Below are 25,618 nucleotides of genomic sequence, written 5' to 3' on the forward strand. Positions count from 1 at the left end.
GCCCATGGGAACTACTATATATTGATGATCTTGTTCTTATTGCAAAACCTGAAGCATAATTGGAGAAGTTCTGGGTTTGGAAACAAAACCTGGAATCAAAGGGCCGTAAAGTTAACTTAGCTAAGACTAAAGTTGTTATTAGTAAGAAAGGAGATAAGATTCTGGCTGGCAAATAGCCCTGTTCAGTATGTAGGAAAGGAGTGGGATGTAATTACATTTCCTGCACCAAGTGTAAGCTTTGGACGGATAAGAGATGCAATGGAATCATTGGAAGGTTGTTAGATAATGTCACTTTCATGTGTGGCAGATGTGCAGGAATAGTAAGTACTAAGAGCACAAGGGACTTAAACTCTCTCAAATGCCCAGGAGGCTCTCTTGCAGTAATAGATACTTTTTGCTATTTAGGTGACCAAATTAGTAATGGTGGTGAATGCTCTGAAAGCATTGTTTCTAGAATAAGAATAGGCTGGAGGAAGTTGAGAGAGCTACTATAGCAAAAGGATTCTCTCTCAGAGTGAAAGTTAGATTGTATGATGCTTATTTAAGAATAGCTATGTTACATGGTAGTGAGACATGGGCTCTGACTGTGGAGGACATGCATAGGCAGGAGAGGAATGAGGGTAGAATGCTCTATTGGATTTGCATGACTAACAGAGCACAACTGTGTTGAGAGAAAAGTTAGGCATAAGAGGGATTAAATGTGGTATGCAGGAAAGAAGAAAGTGTTGATTTGGACATGTGATGTGTATGAGCGAGTTATATACAAAAGTGTCTGTTGCTGAAAGTGGATGGTACTCGTGGAAGAGGGAGACCCAGGAAGACATGGGATGAAGTGGTGAGGACTGATCTTAGAATGTTGGGGCTCATGGAAGAAATGACAGTGGACTGAGATGTTTGGAGATATGAGGTTCTAGAGAAGACCCATCCATGAAACTGAGTGCTAGAAGAGTTGTGACCCACCCACTTTACCCTAAGAAATTGAACTACAACTCCTCTTCTATTTTGAGCTATATTGAACTACAACTGCATCTTTCTATTCCTCACATTTCCTCTTCATAAATTATGATTGATTTCTAATCCCATTTCTTCTCCTCACTGCCCTGCTCACTGTATCACTGCTCCCTGCACTCCTAACACTTACATCCTATTTTTCTAACCAGTTTCTATGCTCATATTCTTGTTACTTGTGAGTATACCCTAGCTATACACCATCTCTCTCTCTCTCTCTCTCTCTCTCTCTCTCTCTCTCTCTCTCTCTCTCTCTCTCTCTCTCCCTCTCCCTCTCTCTCTCTCCCTCTCTCCCTCTCTCTCTCTCTCTCTCTCTCTCTCTCTCTCTCTCTCTCTCTCTCTCTTGTTTCTTCTGACTAGGTAACCAAGTATCTCCTTTACATCAGCACACTTGTTTCTGGCCTCTTTCTTGTACCTCTCTCTCACTTGGTAACCACGTACCTCCTATTTCTGCCTCTCTATTTCCCTGTTACACTCTAACTTTTCATCCTCTGACGCAAGTTCCCTTCCTCAAATGCCCTGCCCCTCTCATAATTCCTTGTCTTGTGAGTTATTTGGTTACCCTGCCCATGCTGGTGCCACATTAAAAGCATCCAGTCCATACTGTAATGTGGTTGGCATTTGGAAGGGGATCCAGCTGTAAAAATCATGCCAAAACTAACTTCACCTGTGCTAGTGCCACATAAAAAGCACTTGGTCCACTCTGTGGAGTGGTTGGTGTTAGGAAGGGTATCTGGCCATAAAATCCCTGCTATAACCGACACAGTAGCCTTGGGTAGTTTTTCTACCTGGTTGACTCCTGTGAACCATCCTACCCATGCATGCATGGAAGATGGATGTTAAACAATGTTGATAATGTATATTAATTTAGATAAACTTAGATATGTTTTGACCAAAGATTGGTGTAGGCCAAGTCTAACTTAATAGCATCACCTGATAGGATTTGCTAAATCCTTTTTAAGTCAAGTTTTGTGGTATCATGGCCCATTGAAGTAGGGAATTCTTGTTGAGTAAGTTGTATTCAGGTATAGGTGGTTTATTTGGTATCCCCCAGTGGCCCGGGAACAAAATTGGCTTAGGGGGTGCAAACTCAGTTTCAAAATTTGGCACTACTGGAGAAGTGTGGATCCGAGTTATGGGAGTGTGCATGTCACAAATTTGCGCATGCGCCCGTGTTAGTCGTAAGTAGTAAAATTTAGCACACAGGTAAAAAACGAGATGCTCGCTACTTGCTGTAAATGGAGGGTGGGTTATCCATCTAATACAAGAAGAAAATTGCAGATTAATTGAATAAAAACATGAAAAATAACAAAATGACATTTCATTGAAAATTAAACCATTCTGAAAGATAGTTCAGAATGTTTTCAAAACATTCATCTCCAGCTTTTCCCATATTTTATTAAGGGTTAGGGATTAGGGTTAGGGTTTAAAGTTAGGGGAGGTGAATGTTTTTTCACTTTTATATTCAACTTATCTGCAATTTTCTTTTTGTATTACATGGATAACCCCGCTCCTTTTACAGCAAGTAGCACGCGTCCGAGCGTCTCGTTGTTTACCTCTGTGTTAAAATCAACTAGTAGCGCGAATCCACGCGTCTCGTCATTTGCCTTGTGAGCTAAAATCGACTACTTACAACTAATGCGCGTGCACGCGCAAATTTGTGATATGCACACTCTCAGAACTCAGGTCCACACTTCTCCTGTAGTACCCAAAATTTTTACAAACAAGGTGAAGTTTTCTAATTTGGGTATCAAAACAAACAAATGTTCAATAATAATAACTTTTATTATTATGAGGATCGACTGGAAAGTTAACAGGCTGACCATTATATTGTCATAGAATGTGACCAAATGAAGTTCATTTTTAAATATTAGGATCTTTTCTGCTTGATTTCACCTTCTGAAATTTTAAAATTAAGCGAAAATTTTCAAATTTGATATATTGGTGTAATTTTTCCCATTGAATCTGATGCTATTCACTTATTCCAGAAAAACTTTAGAAAACTGTAACAGAGGTTTAAAGTTTGATCATTTTCCCCTCCATCAAAGAACAGGATGTGGAAGCTGGCATTTTGTACAAGGTGATAACATTACAATGTTAAAACATTCAACGATGGAAGTTTTAATAAAGTTTTGTGAAATGTTGGATAAACATACTGTTAGTTTAGTTCATGTGAACAATACACATTTTTGAAATTGGAATAAAATTGACGCAATTGAAAAGTGAAAATCAAACAGAAAGGATCATCTGCATACTTCTTTCGGTGATTCATTGCTTCGATTGACTTGGAAAAGAAGCTATCCTGTTAGTTAAACAAGTTTTCAACAGCTGATAAGACATCATCACTATGATATTGGTTCCAAACCAAGGATTTTTTTTTATATATGTAGGGGATATAGATAATAAGATGAGGTCAAATCATTAAAGTAGGGAGGGTGGCTTAGCAGTCCAAAGCCAATCACACACAGCAGCCATCGAAACCAATTACTTGTGCACTGGAGTATTTGTTTCGATGAAAGAAAAACATACTCGACAGTTTTCCTTGCATTTGGCCTTGATAGCCTTTCGCAAACTGCCTTAGAAAGGTGGCACAGTACAGCACTCTCCATTGATGGTGAGAGCCTTTGAAAGTAGTCAATAAACACGATGCTTTTTGCAATCCAAAATACTGAGGCCATCACCTTCCCTGCAGATTAAACAATCTTGATGACCTTCTTTAGAGTAAGTGTTGAAGAGTGTCTCCACTGTTAGATTATCTCTTATTCTCTAACTCAAAATGATAAACCCAACACATTTAAGGAAACTGGATTTACCTCAAGCAATGTCAGATATTATCGAAATGTGATCAGCATGGTGCCCTTTTAATCAGGTGTCACAAGAAGCAACACCCACCAAGCAGAAACTTTCATAATGCCAAATTTATTGTGTAGAATATTCTCAGCTCTCACACGTGATATGCTAATAACATTGGCAATTTATTTTTTTTGTCCAGTGGAGGCAGTTGCAGACTGTTCAGATCATTAGTCTTCTCAAAATTATCTCTGCTCAAATCAGTTAATCAGTTTTGCACTGTTGATAAAACTGGAGCATCATCCTCCGATATATCAACATGTTCTTGGGGACTAAATCAGCATGTCAAATTTTGTTCATCTTGAAGAGAAGTCACTAATAGTTACTTTTGAAATTTTCTCTGAACATTCAAATGTCAGTTTACCAAGAAAGAAATAATGAAGCTATAAGTAGTGTTAAAATGGAAGTAAGCCGAGTTTTTGCATCACTCCATAATTCACACGTATATGAAAAAAACTGTATCAACATATTCCAAAAGTTTTCCTACGCTCACACGTTTTGTTAATGAAACATTTCATGAGGATGTGCAAAGTGTTTTCATCGTATATTTTTTTATGTACATGCATTATGGCACAATGTGTAAGACGGTGCTGTGTCATTGTGGTACGGAGCCAGGTCTTCAAACGGCGAAGTGCACTGAATGTTCTTTTGCTTGATGCAACAGATACAGGTGAAGATAAGACAAGCTGCATTAACGCCAACACTTGTGGCATACTGGAACAAAAAATAGCATCAGACGCTCTCCATTTTTCAACTATGTCATTAAATGATTTAGGCAAATTTTCCCTTTCCGTCCATAGGCCAGCAAGAAGTTTGATTTGAGATGACAGTAAGAGCAAATCAAAAGAAGCAGGTAGATGTGCATTTTCAGAGTTAAATACTCCACATTTGACTGCTGACAATAGCAACTCCTCTTGCTCAGAGCATACATGTATTCCCTGTAGCTGAAACCGGCAAGTCAATTCATTTTCGATGACAGCCACTATAGAGAAAAATTGCCGACGCCAGTCATCGGTGACAGAAAGAGCAACTTCTTCAGTAGTTGTTGTGTGCCTAAAGCGCAGTGATGTATTTTTAGATCGCAAAATGTTGGGCATTTTCACCAAGTCAGAAGAGGATACTTCATCAAAATATTTTTCAAAAACCTTCTCACTTCTCATTTTTGAAAGAGAGTTTTTCAACTTTTCAATCAATTTCAAGCAATCACCGGCTGTCGTGCCTGGACGCTGTAAGCTACGTGCCACTGGCTCACATACCCCAAATATATCCCCAGCGATTTTAATGCCGAACAAAATGGAAGCTTTGCCAGATTGTTTTAGCAGCCCTTTAACAGTAGCCTTTGTTGTTGCTCTTAACGAGAAGTCATTAAGAAAGTCAAGCAAAACAATTTTGAATATTCTTATAATTGTTTTCTGCTTGTTTCAGTGCTGTTGCTCTAATGCACCACCGAGTTGGACACACTGCTTGTAACACAAAGATTTGTCCATTGTGCTTTTCTTTTTGGTGACTCTTTTACAAGAATGGCACATTGATGAACAAAGTTCAGTGCATCAGCTACAAAGGTAACCTTAAAACTAACTTCTTGGAGGACAAGGTCTAGAGAGCGGTTTCCACAGTGTACAAAGTATGTACCTGGGAACAAATTTTTCAATTGCATTTGTACACCTGAAATGTTTCCACTCATGGTACTTGCACCATCAAATGAAAAACAGCATAACTTTGAGCCAAGTGAAATGGTTAGGTGACAAAAAACATCTAGTATAATCTTAGTCAGTGTCTTCGAAGAGCAGTCACAGGGATTATAAAAACCTAGAAAATCCTCATTGACATTCAGGTCTTCAGAAACGTACTGGACAGTGATTGATACTTGTTCCATGCCAGAGCAATTAGTGGTACCATCACATATAATGCCAATAAATCTGGAATTTTCTACTTTTATTTTGATCTCATGTAAAATGTTATGAGCATATGCCTCTAAAATTTCATTTTAAATTGTATCAGAGAGGAAATTGTTCCGACGCTTAAACCACTGGCTTACTTCTGCACTGCATTCTTCAGCAAGTTCCCTTACAAGATTTACGAAGTTTCCCATAAGATTTTGAATTTCTGTTGAATACAACATGGCAGATGATTAAAAAGGGCAGACACAAGAAAGAAAAAATAAGTAAAGAACCACGTATAAGGCCACTGAATTGTAACGAAAGAACTCTGGTCGAACAGAAACCTGAAAAACAAATAGCGAACATCACATAAATAGTGCTTGTGCTTTTATTGGCAAAACCAGCAACATGACCTCCCATCCAATATGCTTCAAAAGACGATAGGCCATACTAGAGCACCGTCTTTTATTTGAAGAAATCAACGCCAGGAATTATTCTTTGGAAGCCTCGTATTAATTCTATCGCCTCTTTTTTCGAACCGCCAAGTTACAGGGGCATGATCGCATCAACATTAGTTATCAGGCGATGGTGAGATGACATACAGACACACAAATACATACATTCGTATGTATATGCATGCGTGTATGTGTGCTTGCATATGTACCTACCTACCTCTCTATCTCTCTCTGTCTCTCTCTCTCTCTCTCTCTCTCTCTCTCTCTCTCTATATATATATATATATATATATATATATATATATATATATATATATATATATATATATATATATATATACATATATATATATAAATATAATTAAGGGATCAGCAAATATTTGCTTCACCATATACCGAAGTTCAGAAATAGCAGCTAAAAAAGCAGAGAATCCCACAGATAGCATCACTTGTAACTCACAAAGGCAAAAACAAGATATATATATATATATATATATATATATACACACATTGTGATAATATACAGTAAAACTATATAAACAGAGGAGAGCTTACTCTACAAGTAGAGAAGTGGGTAAATATAAATAGACCTCGTAACGATACCAGCTACCGAATGGTTTCACGGTGAACTGGGGCCCCAAGTGACCTTTGTAAAGTCATTGGGGGAGATTCCTGAGCCGATTATCGAGGTCTATTTATATTTATATATATATCGTATATTTATAAAGAGGGCAAATTTAGCCATTTCTCCATAGATTGAAAAGAAAAGATGAACAACTTTAATCGATTTCCGAACATTATTGGGTTCTCATCAGAGGCGTAGTGGTTCAAACAAGAAAAATAGAACTTATGTTGAGTCAGTCTCAATAAGTATAGATTTATTCATCAGAGAAAGTTACATAGTGACTGAAGGTTCGAGAGTTTCGTGCAGAGGCACTTATCAAACTAATTAAATCAACGTTTTCTATATAAAATGAAAAAGCAGGACACTATCGGAAACAGATATGACGCAGATACTATTTCATATATAGGCAGGAAGACTTTTGGTTAATAATATGACAGAATTAAGGCAAGATAAAAATATGAAAGTTGTCTATATATAAGGCATTCTGCCTAAACTACATCTTTAAGATATGATTTGTTAGTAGTAACGCTAAAAGGAAACTATTTCCTAAGGAACTCAAGAGAAGGATAAAAAGAGCAGATAGAAAGGAATAAAGACAAAAAGGAAAGTAAAGATTGAATGAAAAGGTGAATCAAGACTAAATTTGGAGTTGAAAAAAAAAGGCACTTACCCAGGCAGTGGTCAAGCAAATAATGGTCATTTTGTATTGAAAGAATTCTGAAGGGGCTTTATTTTTAGACTGGGGTCAAACGGTCGAATCTATTCAACCATGTTTTAAGTCTTTAGCAACACCAATTACAAAGAACTTGGGAGTGGTACTAAAAGATGGAGAGAAGTATTGACAGGCAGAAACTGGGTGGGAGCTGTCTTCAATAATTCAAGTAATGCTATATGTTCAAAATTAACCATACATGCTGGTTTTGTTGTTGTTATTGTTGCTGCTACTGTTGTTATTGTCACTTACTATTTTGTATTTTGACACTACTTACCTTCAGAACTCCCTAGGGAATTTTATGCTAGCTTCATCACTTTTATTTATTTATACATTTATTTTTTTCTTTGTTTTGAAATGAGATCAAACTTCAGCATTTTATACCGATAGATTTTAGACACTTTTTTTCTGCAACTGGTAAGATTATGTAGGGGGTGCAAATTTTGATCTTGCACCCCCTGAAAATTCTAGGGTGTGGGTGCACCCGCTGCACCCCCTGTTCCCGGGCCCTTGGTATCCCCTGAAGAAATTTGTCCAGGTGGTGGGATCTTTTTCCTTTTTGATCTGTTTTGGGACAATGTTAAATTGAACAAGGCCTGTTGAGGAAAAGAAATTGTGTTGCAGTGTATTTCTGTGTTGTGATCCTGAATTGAGTAGGGGGCATATGACATATGGTCCTAGCCTTGGATGAATTCTGAAACTAATGTTGAGGTCGTTTGGGCAATGCTGGTGGAATATTCTCCACATTGTGCAAATGATGTAGCGCTTACAGCGGTGCTGGAAAGAAAAGAGTTTCAATACTTTAAGGTGGTCCCAATAATTGAGATCAGTTATGCTCTTAATTCTTTTAGTGAATGCTCTCTGTTTTGTTTTGTGTGGTGAGACTACAGGGGGCAGCAGTATTCTAGGTGTGGCCATACTAAGGAGGAGAAAAGAGGAATGATGGCACCGTGTTCTTTGGACAGGAAAGTTCTTAGGATCCAGGAGCTCATCTTATGAGCTATGTCGACTTTATTGTTGATGTGGGCACTCCAGCTGAGATTCTTGTCAACAATTACTCCTAGGTCTCTGATATTATTAAATGCTCTGATATTATTAAATACTGAAAGAAGAGAATATGGTTGTTTTAGCATAGTCTTTTTTCCAAAATGCATCAGTTCAAATTTTCCCCCGTTTAGTTGTATTTTGTTTTTGTCTGCTCATTGACTTACAGCAAGTAGATCAGATTGGAGTTCAGTTCAGTCTTCTCCATTGATAATTTTCTGGAGCTTGGAGTCATCAGCAAATATTTTCACTTTGCTGTGTTTGATGACACTTGAAATGTCATTTATATAGACTATAAACAGAAGTGGGCCCAAGACAAATCCTTGAGGGAGACCATTGGTGATTTTTATTGGGCTTGAGTGGATTTCACCAATCACAACGTGTTCTGTTCTCCAGGAAATACTCAATCCAGTGTAGTTGTTTTCCACAGATTCCAATATTTGATAATTTTGACTGTAGAATATTGTGGCCAACTCTGTTGAACGCTTTGCTGAAATTAAGATGTTTGACATCAGAGTTCAAACCTGATCTCAAGGCTTTAAGGACATCATGGATGTGATGTAAAAGCTGTGTATGACAGTCCCTACTACAGCAAAAGCCATGCTGGCTGTAATTTAGAAGATTGTGTATCTCCAGAAAGCCAACTATCCTTGATCTCACCACCCTTTCAAACACTTTGATGATATGGGAGGTGAGTGAGATTGGGTGATAGTTGATTGTGAGGGATCTGTTTCCCTATTTGAAGACCAGGATAAGAGCTGTTTCGGTATATAGCCTGAGTCTAAAGAATTTCTCCAGAGGTTGGTTAGAGGGACTGCAAGTTGAAGACTACATTCCTTCAGGACACTAGTGGGGAATCTATCAGGGCCTGCAGCAGAATAGTACTTTATTGCTACTATGATGTCTGAAGCAGTAAAAGTTATGTCCAAGATTATATGTTGAGGATTGACTTTGTTCACATCCCTTGCATCAATATCAGTAGGATCACTAAAGACAGAGCAGTATTGTTTCTGCAGTGCTTCTACCATTTCTTTAGCATTGTGTTGGAGAATGCAGTTATCATCAATCAGTGGACTAATGGGTGAGATAGCAGTCCTATGCTTATTGGTATATGAACAGAACACTTTTGGGTTCTGTTTGATTTTTATTTGATTACCCACTGTTTCTCTGCAGTTCTTTGATTTTCAATGCAGGTTTTCATGCTGGTCTGCAGATGAAGTTTTTCCAACTCCAGCCTTTTCATTGTCGCTGAATGTGGATGCTGTTTGTGGGAGCATTTTAATTGGTTGATTTTTTAAAAGTCTTTTGATGCTCCCGATGAGTGTTTTTTCTCTCTCTAGGGAACCTGTTTCTGTCTGTGCTTACGAATCTCATAGGAGTGTGTTTTGAGCATGTATAGGTGACAATGTCCTGAAAGTGCTTTTTCTTTCCCCTGATAAATCAAAACACAAAGTTGTGGGAGTAAATGCACTTTAGCATGTAAAAATTAAGGTTGGTGATAACAAAATGTGGATACAAAATCTCTATTCATTGTGGTCATTCATTCTGATTATGTTATTACTGCAAGAACTTCCACTTTTTTGATGATTTCTTGTGCACCGCTTCTGGAATGTCTCTCATCAAGCTCCAGCAGTAATCTGCCATCATGTTTGAAACCCATCGGCTTTAGTAGCATTCTTCCATTATTTTTAAGCCTTAATGAAAGCGTTCACTTTGTTCTTTGCTAACATTACCCAAGTCCTCTGGAAACTCACTCAAGTGACTGTATAAGTAGTGCAATTTAATGCTCATTCTACATCCAAGTGCTTGCAAATTTAAGAGCAGTTCCTCCACAATCTCTTGATAGTTGTCAGCTTTCCTGTTCCCTAGCAAATTTCGCATCACATCAGAGAAGGCATTTCAAGCTCTAGCCTCTGCCGCATTCATTGTAACAAAATGTGAATCCCTGAGGAGTGTTCTTATTTGAAGTCCAACAAATATTCCTGCCTTCTTCTTGTCACTGAAATTTGGAAAGTTTGTACATATATATTTGAAGCAATCTCCACTGTAATCAAGAGCTTTGATGAATTGTTTCATTACACCAAGTTGTATTTGCAGTGAGCAGGGGATAATGTTTTTCCTATCAACCAGAGGGTCATTAACGATGTTCTTGTCACCTGGCATCAAACTGTTTCTTGGGTGGGGGAGTATTTTTTCACCCAGTGATCCTTTGCAGCTCTACTGTCCCAGTAGCGCAGGAAACAAAGGTGTAATCTCTTTGTTGGCCCAGTAGAAAATTTACCATTTTCAAATTGACACAAATTGCCCATCCATGAACATGATATTGCAGCCTCTCCAGAACAGTCTTGATGTTGGCATACGCCTCTTTCATTTTTTTAGAGTGACCTATTGGGATTGAACCATGCAAATTCCCATTGTAAAGTGAAACACATTTCAAGCTGCTTTTAAAGCTGTCAATAAAAGGTCTCCACTTACATAAATCATATGCTAGCAGTCCCATATTGAGAAGAAGACCTTCAACATCATTACAATAACAAGCTAGTACAGAGAGATAACAAGGTAACACCATAGTAGGATGGTGAGAGGGGTGCTATGGTAAAAGAAGTAAAGCTAAGTTAGGAGGAATAAGCAGGTAGAAGGAATTGATACTTGAGAAATTAACAATTAGTGATGGGGAAACAAAAAGCTAAGAATGACAGATGACAGAAGTGAACAACAAAGAAAAAAGATAGAAAATGTAGAAAAATGACAAAATTAAAAATTAAAAATTAAAAAATGACAAGAGGTAGTGTGAAAGGTTTTAATAAATTACATGAACAGTGAAGAGGCCCTTGGAAATCCTCGTTAGAAAATCTGGTTTAAAAGGTCTACTGGTTTTTTGAAAGGTAGATAGATGGATGGATGAGTTTCTTTATTAGCCACACAGGGCCAAACACAGAGGAGACAAAATACAATGTAGAGCTTTTCTTTTCGAAAATAGGAAAAAAGGAGAAAAATATAATTCTGATCAAAAGGGATTGTGAGAAAAAAAAAAAAGCAATCAAATGGGATTGTGTATCACAGAAAAATTTTTAAAGTGTAAAAATCAAGATTAGGTTTATCAATGGAAAAGAAAGCCTACGGAAAAGACCACGGTAACCTCAGGCAGGGAGAGAATAAACCCACGAGAGCAAAGCGCTCTCCCTCTCTCTTTCTTTGATTTACAGGATCATTCTCAAAGTGGTTTTGTCACTTGCACGCACCGTCTTTGCTACACTCGCCCACCTTTTATTGAAACTTTAACAAGACAAAAAACTTGCCTCTCTATTCTCACCTTCCTCTTCAAGTGGTACTTGAAAAAGTTGATGAGTGATTGGCCAGAGAGGTAAGTGTTTGTCTCTAAACCTTTCACTCGAGTCCACTACACACATTCTTTCACCATGGCCACCAGTACGATGAAGACTGCCTTGCTTTCCTGGTTAAGGGAAGGTGGCGGAGCAATTTTCTAGATAGACTCAGACGACAGGCAGACTCGTCCCACATGCGACATCAGCCGTTCAGCATAAGCCCACAGGTCTGAAATGGTTGGACACTGCACGAGTGCATGCAGAACGGTTTTGTCACTCTGACTGTATCTCGGGCAAGTCAGTCCAGTGTGTCTTGAACTGTGCCTGTAGAGCTTATCTTGAACGGGTAATGCTTCTTAATAGCACTGCCAGGTTGGGGATCTCTCAACAGGCAGGTCAGGTGTTCCTCGTTAATGACCAGATTCTGCCCAAGAACGTTGTTACACCTCCCCTCCACTAATCTTCTTTAGAACGCCTTTATGGAATTGAAGTCACACAAGTTTGGTCCTGGATGGCATAATTGCTTGAAAGCAAGGTGGCACTCGCAGTGCCATTTGCCTAGCCTCGGTCTCTGTTTGATCCACGACTGCAGTTCAGCCAAAGAGACGAGCTGCAGGAAAGCGTGCTGCACAAATGGCGACCACACTTGTTCACCGTTATCTATGAAGCTTCGGAGATGTCGCAGTCTCAGCACATGTCTACGCATCATCAACCACAGTATTCCTAGACCTCCATTTAGTGGGTATTGACAGTATATGGATCACCTGACCATCGGAACGCTTCCCTTCCACAAAAAGCGGAAGAGTATGTGTTCAAGTTTGGTGATGGTAGGGTCAGGACAAGGCACGACAGTCAGACAAGAATTGATGACGGATACGATGTACACGTTCACCACCTCCACCCGACCTTTTAGGGAAAGCTTCCTCTCAGCCCATTGCTGGGTGAGAGTAGCCACCCTAGTCATTATCTCACCCCAGTTCTCCATTTGGAGGTCCAGACTGAATCAGACACTGAGCAATTTAATCGGTCCATCGGTCCAACATCCTGCGATGGAGACGCTGTTGGACAGTATGGGCTTGCTTCTCCAGGTGCCGAGCTGCAAGCCCACTGACTTTTTCCTGTTAATTTTTGCTCCCGTTAGCGTATCATATTTTTTAGTGTCTTGCTGACCAGGTTGATATACCTGTGGCTCGATAAGATAGATAGATAGATAGATAGATAGATAGATAGATAGATAGATAGATAGATATGTTTCTTTATTATCCACACAGGGCCGAACACAGAGGGGATAAAATACAATATAGAGTTTTCTTTTTGGGAAAGAAAAATAAATTGGGGGATAAAATTCCGATCAAAAGGGTTCATGTATCACAGAAATGCCGATCAATAGGGGTCATGTATCACAGAAATGTCATAAATGTAAAAGGGAAAAAGGATTAGGTTTATCCGTAGAAAGAAAAGCCTACGGAAAAGACCACGGTAACCTCAGACAATAATGTCATGCAAAAAAAACACATTACAGTAAGTGACTCTCTTTTTTTCTTTTCTTTTTCTGGTTCATAGGATTATGCTGAAGGTGGCTCCATCATTCACACATGCTATCCTTGCTACATTCACCCGTCTTTTATTAAAGCATTGGCTTGAAAAAACTCCTCTCTCTACTCTCACCTTCCTTTTCAAGTGATACTTGAAGAAGTTGATGAGATATTGATCAGAGAGGAAAGTGTTTGTTTCTAGACCTTTTTTTGAATTCATTATCTGTAAATTCTGTTCCATTATCTGATACCAACATGTCTGGAATACCACATCGAGCAAATAATTCATACAGGAATTTTATTGTTGTCTTTGTGGTTGGTTTATTGCACCTGCATACCTCTGGCCACTTTGTACTGCTATCAACAATGATTATATAGTATGTACTATTCATCGGTCCAGCGTAGTTGATATGTACCCTGGACCACAGACTATCCGTCTCAGGCCACGATTGGTATTTCACCAGTGGTGCTTTGGCTGCTAGCACACAACCTCTACATGATTTTACACAATTTTCAATGTGCCAGTCCATTGTCAGCCAATATACATAGCTCCTCACTAAGGCTTTCATTTTTGACATTCCTGAGTGTCCACTGTTAAATTCCTGCAATACTCATTTCTGTAGTGCAATTGGTACTACATTTCTTTGTGCATACATTAAAACATTGTTGCATAGTGAAAAATTATTCGAATTTGTATTTTCATTTTTTTTATTCTTCAACATTTCTTTCATTTTTGTAATATAATTATCCTCTCTGGGTTTCATTTTTATATCATGCACTATCACTGGCAGTTCATGAATAACATTACATGTAACATTTTTAATTAATTTTCTTCTTCAATTCAGCTGCTGAGTTTTTTTCACTGGTGGGGCAGCCATTTAATTGTTTACAGTATTGACTTATTGGGAGATCCCATAAGTCAAATAACACCAACCAGTCGGTGCCAAACAGATTGGTTGCATTTTTTATGATGAAAACTTTCGCCTTGCAAGTTTTCCATTCCACATTTTGCCCACAAAGTGTTGTTTGTCACTTGTCATACCATGTGCAATTTACGCTGTTTTTTTTAACATAGGTTTCCATATTTTCTTCCACGTGTTGCTATTGATGATTGAAATATGACTATTATTTGTAATTCAATGTTTACTGTTTACTTTTATGTGCACAAATTTCCTTATTTAGGAGTCAATTTTACTTTCTGCTAAGAGCACTTTAGAATTTTTTACATTTGACCTTCGGACTTTTGTTCTGCAGTGTGAACTCTTGTATCCAAATTTTTGACAACTGTAACATTTTTGGTTTTTAAAAGGACAATCTTTTTCTGAAATGTAGGCCTCCATATCCATAACATGGATTAGGACCTAGCAATCATCTTTGGTTAGACTTTCTCGGTCAACATATCTGTATTTTTGCGAAATCCTTTTCTTGAAATTTTCTTTTGTCATGTTTCAGGTTTACCATCCTTTGACACTCTTCTGCAACAGTCTGCAGGGTTAAATCTTGGTTCGCTTGTTCAAATTTTGAAAGAATTCTTGCCCATATTTCTGTATCTTCATTTACTGTTGTAAGGCCTTGTACAAAAATGAGGCACTTAAACATCTCAGGAGTAAGTTCTTTAAGTTTTAAACTTTCAGACATTCTGTTGACTCTTCCTGCATACATAATAAAGTCATCATCCTCTTTTTTTAGTTAAATTCCAACACACCATTTGAGTGTTAAACAGAGAAGTTTTATCACTGAACTTGTTAGACAGTAATTTGATTGTTTCCTGAAAACAAATTTCACTTGACTTTTTGGGCAATAAGAAAATACAGTATCGTTCATGCACCGACGGAGCTAATTTACATAATAATAACCATACTTTTTTTTTGTCCGGCCATATTTTGCAATCTTCCTTAAAAATTTTTTTCTATAGTATACTGCAAAAGTTATACCCTCCTCTAGGTTATAACTGAATTCTGTTATGCAGTTCCATACACTGTCTGGCAAAAACGAACTTATTGCATTTTCAGACTTCTTTGCATATAGCTCCAATAATTGTTGTTGTTGTAGTTGTTGCTGTACCAGTTGCTTTTGCAACACCTGTTGCTGTTCTTGTTGTTGCTTTTGCAACTATATTATAGAAGCTAATAGGTTTTCCATCATTTAACAAGTTGTATCCCAAACAAATTGTTAAATTACCTACATGAGCTTCGAAACCCTTGTCGCCAGATGTTATACCCTCTGTCTCCAGTGTCATGGTACTGCCACGATACTGTGATGGTGTTGTAGCAGTGTTGTAAAAATAAACAAGATAATGATGCAGCCATAATAACAACGTAACAATCCAACAATCTCTTCATGAACTGACAATCAATATTCCAAATGAACTAACCAACTGACACCTTCCAGCTTTACTGTGAACTCAACTCAAACTAACACACAAACTTCACTCCAACCTCTACTATTTATAATCACTGGGTCCAATCTATTTCTTGCAAAGGAGCATCATGACTCATCACAACACTAATCTTGAGATTATTTGAGATTTTTTGCAGGCACTGCTGGTTTATATTTGTTTCTCCAGGTGGTATATAAACTTATATAAATTTCCATTGATTGGACTTTATCCTCTGATAATATGTAGTAGATTTTGAAGGTCCTGGGACCGAAAACCAGGAAAATTACAGTTGGTCTGAGGTGAAATCTATTTCTTCAGCTACTGAATGGCCAGAGCTTTGAAAAATACATCTTGTCTCAATGAAGTCGCATGCATATAGATATTTATACATGTATATATATATATATATATATATATATATATATATATATATAAACATATATTTAAAAAAACATTCAGGCACACATATGTATGCACAAATAGATCCATACATAAATGTATACAAGTACATTTCATAAAGTATACAATTTACAGGGTGTGATGGGTTAATTGTCGCCACTTTATATTTTTAATTTTGCATGTGCACATTGTTTGTTTTTGATTTTATCAACTACACAGTATATCAGGGTCAGTTGGACACTGTCTGTGAGAAAAACAGTATCATAACGCAATTCACTCTACCAGAAATTTGGAAACAAGCTGAACTGCTTGGCATTTGTGCCAGAAGCCCCACATACGAACATTTCAGAGTGTATGAGTGTCAATCTAAGGACAGTGCAATCTGGGGACATATACTAAAAGTGATAAAAATCAAACATTCAGTCAACATCATGGTATTTGGAGTGATCACTAATGATGAAGATGTTATGTTTCCATTCATCTTCCCACATGTATGTGTGTGTGTGCATACACACACACACACATATACATATGCATACACATATACATATGCATACACATATACATACATATATATAGCCCCCCCACACACACATATAGAACCAATAAATCGTCGTTCGTTTAACGTCCGCTCTCCATGCTAGCATGGGTTGGACGATTTGACTGAGGACTGGTGAAACCGGATGGCAACACCAGGCTCCAATCTAATTTGGCAGAGTTTCTACATCTGGATGCCCTTCCTAACGCCAACCACTCCGAGAGTGTAGTGGGTGCTTTTACGTGTCACCCGCACGAAGGCCAGTCAGGCGGTACTGGCAACGGCCACGCTCGAAATGGTGTATTTTATGTGCCACCCGCATGCATACACAATATCAAGAGTAATGTATGCAGATATACACACATACATACATACACACACAGACACACACACATACATGCATGCATGCATACATGATCTTAGAATGTTGGGTCTCATGAAGGCAATGATATGTGACTGAGACCTTTGATGATATGCCATGCTTGAGAAGACCTGTCAAGTCAAGTGAAATTGCAGTCATGGCTGATGCTAGTGTCATGTAACTGGCACTCATGCCAGTGGCACTTTTTAAGTACCCTTTGAACATTGGGCGATATGTTGTGCTTGAGAAGACCTGTCAAGACAAGTAAAATCATAGTTGTGGCCGATACCAGTGTTACATATCAGGCACCTGTGTTGGTGTCATATAAAAAACACCTTTTGAACTTTGGGCCTCATGGAGACAGTGATGAATTACCAAGACCTTTGGCAATATACCGTGCTTGAGAAGATCTATCAAGCCAAGTGAGATCATAGTCATAGCTGATGCTGGTTTTTCATAACTGACACATAAAAAGCACCCACTACCCTCTTGGAGTGGTTGGCATTAGGAAGTGCATCCAGCTGTAGAAACCATGCCAAATCAGAGTGAAACCTGGTGCAGTTCCCCAACTTACCAGTTTTCAGTCAAACTGTTCAATCCATGCCAGCATGGAAAATGGACATTACATGATGATGATAATGATTATATATATCAATAAATAAATAAATATATTTATATATATATATGGGAGCTCCTCTATGCTGATGACCTTGCACTAATTGCTGAGTCACTATCAGAACTAGAGGAGACGTTTCAAGTGTGGAAGAAAGGACTAGAATTGAAGGGCCTTACAGTCAATCTAGCTAAAACCAAAGTCCTAATAAGTAGGAAGGTAGACAAAACACAAACCCCTTCAGGTAGATGGCCCTGCTCAATCTGTAGAAAAGGCGTAGGTAGAAACTCTATAAGATGCTCCCAGTGCAAGCTATGGACACATAAGAGGTGTAGCAATATCAAAGGAAGGTTAACTAGGAAGTTAGTTTTTGTATGTAGCAGATGTTCAGGAGCTATAAACACTGTAAATGTGCAGAAAACAACTTCTGCCACATTCCAGGGAGAAAAGCTAGACGTAGTTGTTAGCTTCCACTATCTAGGTGACCAAGTTAGTAGTGGGGGAGGGTGCGCTGAAAGTGTAGCTGCTAGAATAAGAATAGCCTGGGCAAAGTTCAGAGAGCTCTTACCTCTGCTGGTGACAAGGGGCCTCTCACTCAGAGTAAAAGGCAGACTGTATGATGCATGTGTATGAACAGCCATGCTTCATGGCAGTGAAACATGGGCTGTGACTGCTGAGGACATGCGTAGGCTCGCAAGGAGTGAAGCCAGTATGCTTCGATGGATGTGTAATGTCAGTGTGCATACAAGACAGAGTATTAGTACCTTGAGAGAAAGTTGAACTTACGAAGCATCAGTTGTGGTGTGCAAGAGAGACGATTGCGCTGGTATGGTCATGTAGCGAGAATGGATGAGGATAGCTGTGTGAAAAAGTGCCACACCCTAGCGGTTGAGGGAGCCTGTGGAAGAGGTAGGCCCAGGAAGACCTGGGATGAGGTGGTGAGGTACGACCTTCGAACATTGGGCCTCACAGAGGCGATGACTTCTGACCAAGACCTCTGGAAATATGCTGTGCGTGAGAAGACCCGGCAAGCCAAGTGAGACCTATATCTAAGGTCTCAGCCAGCCCACTTATGCATACCTTTCCTTCATTGGACACTAAACTCCGCTTGCGAAGACCTGTTGAGGCAAGTGAAATCGAAACCGAACTAAATTTGACGACTGGCACCCATGCCAACGTCGTCTCCTTCATTGGACACGAAACTCAGCTTGCGAAGACTTATTGGGGCAAGCGAAATCGTGATGGCACCTGTGCTCAGCTTCACCTTTCTGGCACTTGTGACCGTGGCATGTGTAAGGACTTTCAAGGGAGATCGTTGCCAGTGCCCCTGGACTGGCTCTTGTGTGGGTGGCACATAAAATTCGCCATTTTGAGCGTGGCCGTTGCCAGTACCGCCTGACTGACCTTCGTACCCATGACACGTAAAAGCACCCACTACACTCTCTGAGTGGTTGGCGTTAGGAAGGGCATCCAGCTGTAGAAACTGTGCCAAATCAGATTGCAGCCTGGTGTAGCCATCTGGTTTCACCAGTCGTCAGTCAAATCGTCCAACCCATGCTAGCATGGAAAGCGGACGTTAAACGACGATGATGATGATGATGATATCCACTACATGTGTGGAAATTTTGTTTGTGGGTGTGTTTGTGGAGTTAGCTAACTCCTCCTACATTGTTTTATCGATTTTGATGAAACTTGACACATGAGTAGAACTCATGTCTTGAAACCTCATGGCATACTGAGATTGTTGAAAAAAATCGATAATAGGGCCTCTGGAAGGCATCCTTATATCTAATATATTTCATTTTAACAGCTAAGGGAAATAATCCATTCACCCAGATTTTAACAGCCAAGGGAAATAGCCCATTCATTTTCCTAAATCATTTGGTATAAATCAAATTGTGTATGCTTATTTCTTGGTATTTGAACTGTTGAGTTTTTGCTGTCTTTCATTGTGTGTGTGTTTATGTATATGCATGTATGTTCAATGTGCATGCACATGTGTGTATGAAACATAGTCTTTTAATGTACAGAGTTCAGTAAGTATCAGAACAGGCTGCTCGAGTGAGTGTCAATTATTTTCTCAAAATTTGCGAGTAGCATGATAAAGCAGCTGATTTGTCTTTGACAGTGTAATGGTCTAAAACCTTGGCCATATTATGTAACTAAATGTGTTCTCTTAATTAAGTAATTTCAAAATGTTTTGGCTCAATCAATAAGTATTTATTGCATGACCAGCCTCAGAAGTCACCGCACACCACTGATATATATACGTATACACACATACACACGTACACACACACACACACACACACACAGACATAGCTCAAGGCATGTACATATATATATATATATATATATATATATATATATATATATATATATATATATATATATACACACAAATTTCTCTACATATGTGTGCATAATACCTACATAACTGTACTAACCTACTCATATGTACATGTATGTGCATGTATGCATACATACCCATATATACACATATAAACACACACAGGTATGTGTGCACATATCTCTATATATACAACCAAACACATCAATATACACATGTACACATATATCCACACATACATACATGAAGCTTGAAGCTCATATCAGAGTAGCTCACTGTAAACATTATTAAGATTAAAATGAAAATTATCCCCTCAAAAAAGTCATCTCTACTCATTCTTTCAAATATATATACTATTGTACCAAGAATTTTCTCTTTATTATTTTACTAATATATATATATATATATATATATATACATCTCTCTTAAATGCCTACTTATGTATGTATGTCTATGTATGTGTATGTATGTCATCATCATCATCATTTGTTGTCCATGCTGGCATGGGTTGGACAGTTTGACCAGGGCTGGCCAGCTGGAAGGCTACACCACACTCCAGTCTGATTTGGTATGGTTCCTACAGCTGGATGCCCTTTCTAACAGGAACCACTCCAAGAATGTAATGGGTGCTTTTACATGCCACTGGCACGGGTGCCATTTGGGTGACACCAGTATCTGTCATGACTGCGATTTTACTTGGCTTGATGAGTCTTCTTCTCAAGCACAACATAATGCCAAAGGTCTCGGTCATTGTATCCATGAGGCCCAACGCTCGAAAGGAGCATTTTACGTGCCACTGGCATCAGCCAGTTTGCTTCTGTGAGGCCCAATGCTTAAATACACACACAATGAAAGACAGCAAAAATTCAACATTGTAAAAAACCCTAAAAACACTAAACAAAAACCTAGCATCTCTTTTGATTTGCTGGGAGTAGCAAAGATGTGAAATATTGCAACATACAAGAAAAGGAAGAAATGTAAATTACACTTACCTAATGATGAAAGGAAATTTGAAAGAATGTAAAAGAAAATTGGCACTTTTTCATTTAACCATGACAGCTTGGTTTTTGCTTTTCCGTTTTGTTTATGCGTGATTGCTTTGTTGTTTAAGTGTGACAGCTTGACCAAGGTGATAATTGCTAGTTTAAAGCTATTGGGAAACTATCATTAAGGACAATTGTTTCTTTAATGTATTGGTGGTCATATCAGGTGAGCAGTACAAAATTTTAAAATCGTGAATTAGGTTTAGCCTCCGAGGCTGTTGTGAATTGGAAAAATTATTGCAGAGACATATGTGCCAAATATTTCCTGAAAAATCCTCTTGAATAGGGTGGAGGAGGAATGTATGTGGAAATAGATGAATCAGCTTTTGTCCGACGAAAGTTTAATGTTGGTTACCAAGTAAAAACTCAATGGGTATTTGGTGGTATTGAATTAGGGCAAAGAAGAAAGTGCTTTTTTCTTGCAGTTCAAGACAGATCAGCTGAAACATTATTACCATATAATTCAACAATATATACGTCCTGGAACAACAATAATATCCGATTTATGGAAGGCTTATAGCACCATTGCAAGCTTTGGTTATAATCACCTCACTCTAAATCACTCAGTTAATTTTGTCAATCCTGTTTCACATGCTTCAACCAATCATGTAGCGGCAATGTAGAACAGTGCCAAAAGATGGAATAAAAGAGAAACTGGAACAGCAAGGACATGTCTTAATAGTTACTTAATTAAATTCATGTGGTGATATCAATTTAATGATGATCCATTCCAGAATCTATTGATTGGTGTTAGAGATGTTTATAAACTATAATTTTGATTGGTGTGAGAGATGTTTCTAATCTATAATATTTTTGAAAATAAAATGTTTTGTTAGTATTTTTTTGTTTTAATTTCCTTATTAAATATATTTTAGCTGTCATGCTTAAACGAAAAATATTTCAGCCGTCACGCAAAAACTCCTGCGTGCGTGTGTGCATGATTAAACAAAAAAAGCAAACTGTCATGCTTAAATGAAACGAAAAAGCAAGCTGTCACGGTTAAAGAAAAAAGTGCCAGAAAATTATTTATACCAAATGATTTAATCATTCCAAACATTTTTTTCAAAACAAAACAACATGCATGGCCGGCAGAATAACTTATTAAGCGTAGCACTACCAGTTAACCATTTTTTCTTTTCATACAAATTAACCTCGTGAATTTCTTGTAGCTTTGCAAATCAGGTAATGTTGGCATTGATCAACCACCATTTATAATTAATTGTTTCCCTTCAAAGTCCTTTTTTAAAAAAACTATTTTTCAAAATTTCTTTTATGACACATTTCAGTTACTTGGACAAATATTTCAAAAATACTAGAGATCTCATGAAAGTAATAGTGCACGTATGAGTGTGTGCATGAATTGTAAATCAGTTTCAACAAAACGGAAAGATAATTTTAGTAAATTAACGAAAGATTAATTAGCTATTTCTAAAATCAGAAATATAATATAGATTATATTACTGATTTCAGAATTTTTGAAAATTTGTTCATACGAAAGTATGATAATAAATTTCAAAACTTACAACAGAGCGAAATAGATATTCTAAACATCTAAATAAATAAATAAATATATATATATATATATATATATATATACTAGCAGTATAACCCGACCATGTCCTGGTGTGACTTATTATGCCATCTATGATAAGTCTTGCTAGCTGAAAATCAACTAAAAAAGAAAGCCTTACAACGAAAAAACCCTTATGATGTAAATATGTTCATAATTCAAAAGATGATGAAATTAATAGAGAAAGGCTGAAGGCTGTTTTGCGTAAAATTATTAAGCGTACATAAATTTCATCCGTCTAATTGGCTATAGAAATGCTTGTGCAAAACAACTTTTTGCGCTGCCCTGATTATATATAGCAGGGTAATCCCTTTTCCCAGGAGCTAGGATAGCAATTTGTGATGAAGCAATTGCTGGCGATCTGTTGCTAAACAGTTTTGCCAGAATTCTATCAGATTGGGCAGAAGGTGTTGATGCACCATTTTGCATTATGTTCAAAGTAGCTACTGGAATGTGGTGAATTGCTGCAGTCTGTGGCTGTCATTTTAAACCGGTTGCTGTCTTTCCCCAGCAAACTCTCTTCTCTGGAGGCATAATCTATGTATATATTAAACAGAACAACAAAAGTTATAATAGATGGCAGGGTCGGTACTTTTCACATATCTGTAACTTTTCAGATTAACACCCGCACGATTACCCATCCCTAATCCTAAACCTAATCCTAACACTAACCCTAACACTAACCCTAAACCCTAACCCTAACCCTAAAAAACGTAACCGTAACATTAATCCTAAACCCTAACCCTGACCCTAAAACCCTAACCCTAACACCCTAGTGAAAATCGTGATAAATTTACAAAACATTGACGAACATGAGTTATATTTTACTGAATGATTGTGTACTTGCACGTGTATGCTTTTGAGAGAGCGAGAGAGGAAGAGGTAGAGAGGGGGAGAGAAAGGAATAGGGGTAGTTAAAAGTTTTCTTATGACTGCTTCTCTTCACTACCTATTACTTCATTAGAAATCTAAGGATGCACATAAGCACATAATAGAGAAAAATGAAACAAATATGGACGACTTGCTCCGAAACACCACCGAGTGGGGAACACTTCTCAAAAATAACCTGCAGTTGTTTACTTCAAAATTCCTACATGCTTGAAATGTACATACATCAAGGTACATTTGTACAAAATTTCATGAAAAAATATTCATTTTCCTGGAAGTTAAGAGGAATTTAAGTGGAATTTCCGAATATTGTACCCCACCCCCTTCCAAAACACTTTCACCGAAAATTTGGAATCTACATAATAAATAATATATGCATAGAAAATTTCATTAAAAAATATTCATTTTTATGAAAGTTATGACCTTCCAAAGTTGGGGGATACAACTCTGTAGTTATGCCATCAATGTTTTGTAAATATACCACGATGTGAATGATTGTTTACTTGCACGTGTATACGTTTGAGAGAGCGAGAGAGGAAGAGGAGGAGAAATGAATAGAGATTGAGAGCAATGTGTATGTTGTTGTCACAGGTCATGTATGTGTGGTTGTGTGTGTTTTTACGTATCTATGTTATGAAAAATAGGTAAAGAATACTGAGATGAAAGTTTAATCTATGACGTTGTATGTATCACTTTCTCTCTCTCTCTCCCTCTCCCTCTTTTACTCTTACTCTCTATATTTTTATGTTGAGAGCGTGTGTAAGAATGGCGTTCCAGGTAGCAGGGATGAAATATAAAAGTTGCTAGAAACAACAGCCAAATCTCCCTTAAATCACACAAAGTAAACAGAATTTTATAAATCTAATTACTGCACTGGAAAGTTCAGATCGAGAAAATTCCATTGATGTAAAAATTTTTACGAAAAAGTGGAAAATGTGGATTTCTATAAACATTCAAAAAGGCTTCACACAAACACACAACTTCAGATTTATATATTAAGATATATATATATATATATATATATATATATATATATATATATATATATATATATATATATATATATATATACATATTTATATATATTGTTGTATTTCGGGATAGCCATTTTTTTTTGCCAAATAAACACACACACTATATATTTGTTCTTCACTCATTTATTACTGTTCTTATTCTATCACATTGCCCAGCGACACTTTTTGTCTTCGCGTGTGCTCTTGTTCAACTTATTTCGTTCTGTTCTTCTATGATGTGCATCCTTATGTACACATGTGATTGTGCCTGTGTTTGTGCATGTGTGTATGCTTGTGCATGTATTATTGTTCTTAGTAGAACTGCTACTATCCTAGGACCTGAAAATTTGATACAGTTCCTATATCTCTTTGTATTTTGTGTTTGCCCATGGAGTTGCCATTGTGGTAGTTGTTGTTATTGCCATCGTTGCCACCACCACTGATGCTGTCATTGTTAGTCGTGTTGTTGATACTGTTGTGGCCATCTGTGAAGTTATTGTGTATGTGTCTGGTAGATGCTGTCTCCCAAGCGTTGAGTGAGGTAGTTAAGGAGAACTCAGTGTGCAACTTTCTGTTGGCAGACTACTGCACACTTATCACCACCACAGAGGCTCAGATGCAGCAGAGCATGAACTGCTTTTCCACTGCCTGCAACAACTTTGGCCTGGCAATTGGTACTCAGAAGACAGAGGTCATGCACCAACTTACCCCATGAAAGCAGTATGTGGAGCCAGCTATCACTGTCGAAAAAGGAAAACCCTGAAGGTTGTTAAGTTCATATATGATGGCATACTCCCCAGATCTGTGAACATTGATGACAAAGTTGACACACACATTGCAAAGGAAAGTTCAGCATTCGGGTAGCTACATGAATCAGTATGAAAAATAAAAAAAATTCCGCCATCGCTTTTAAATTATGTTTCATCTTCTGTTTGAAAATAAAGGAAGTGAGAATTGTGATGGTGATGGCTGATCTCCAGACCTTTTTCGTTTCAACCTTCGTGGCTTTTCCCATCGTTTTGAAGTGT

The 25,618-nt window shown here is 37.8% G+C and overlaps 1 protein-coding gene and 1 pseudogene across 10 annotated transcripts in view; both read left to right on the forward strand.

Annotated features, from left to right (window-relative positions):
* LOC106867506 (uncharacterized) overlaps positions 1-25,618 on the forward strand; it is a 348,378-nt gene that overhangs the window by 201,608 nt on the left and 121,152 nt on the right. The gene's annotated exons all lie outside the window — the stretch shown is intronic.
* Positions 15,018-21,826, forward strand: LOC149131647 (uncharacterized; annotated as a pseudogene).

The sequence above is a fragment of the Octopus bimaculoides genome, chromosome 20 (assembly GCF_046866305.1).
Source record: "Octopus bimaculoides isolate indiv1 chromosome 20, ASM4686630v1, whole genome shotgun sequence".
NCBI classification, from domain to species: Eukaryota; Metazoa; Mollusca; class Cephalopoda; order Octopoda; family Octopodidae; genus Octopus; species Octopus bimaculoides.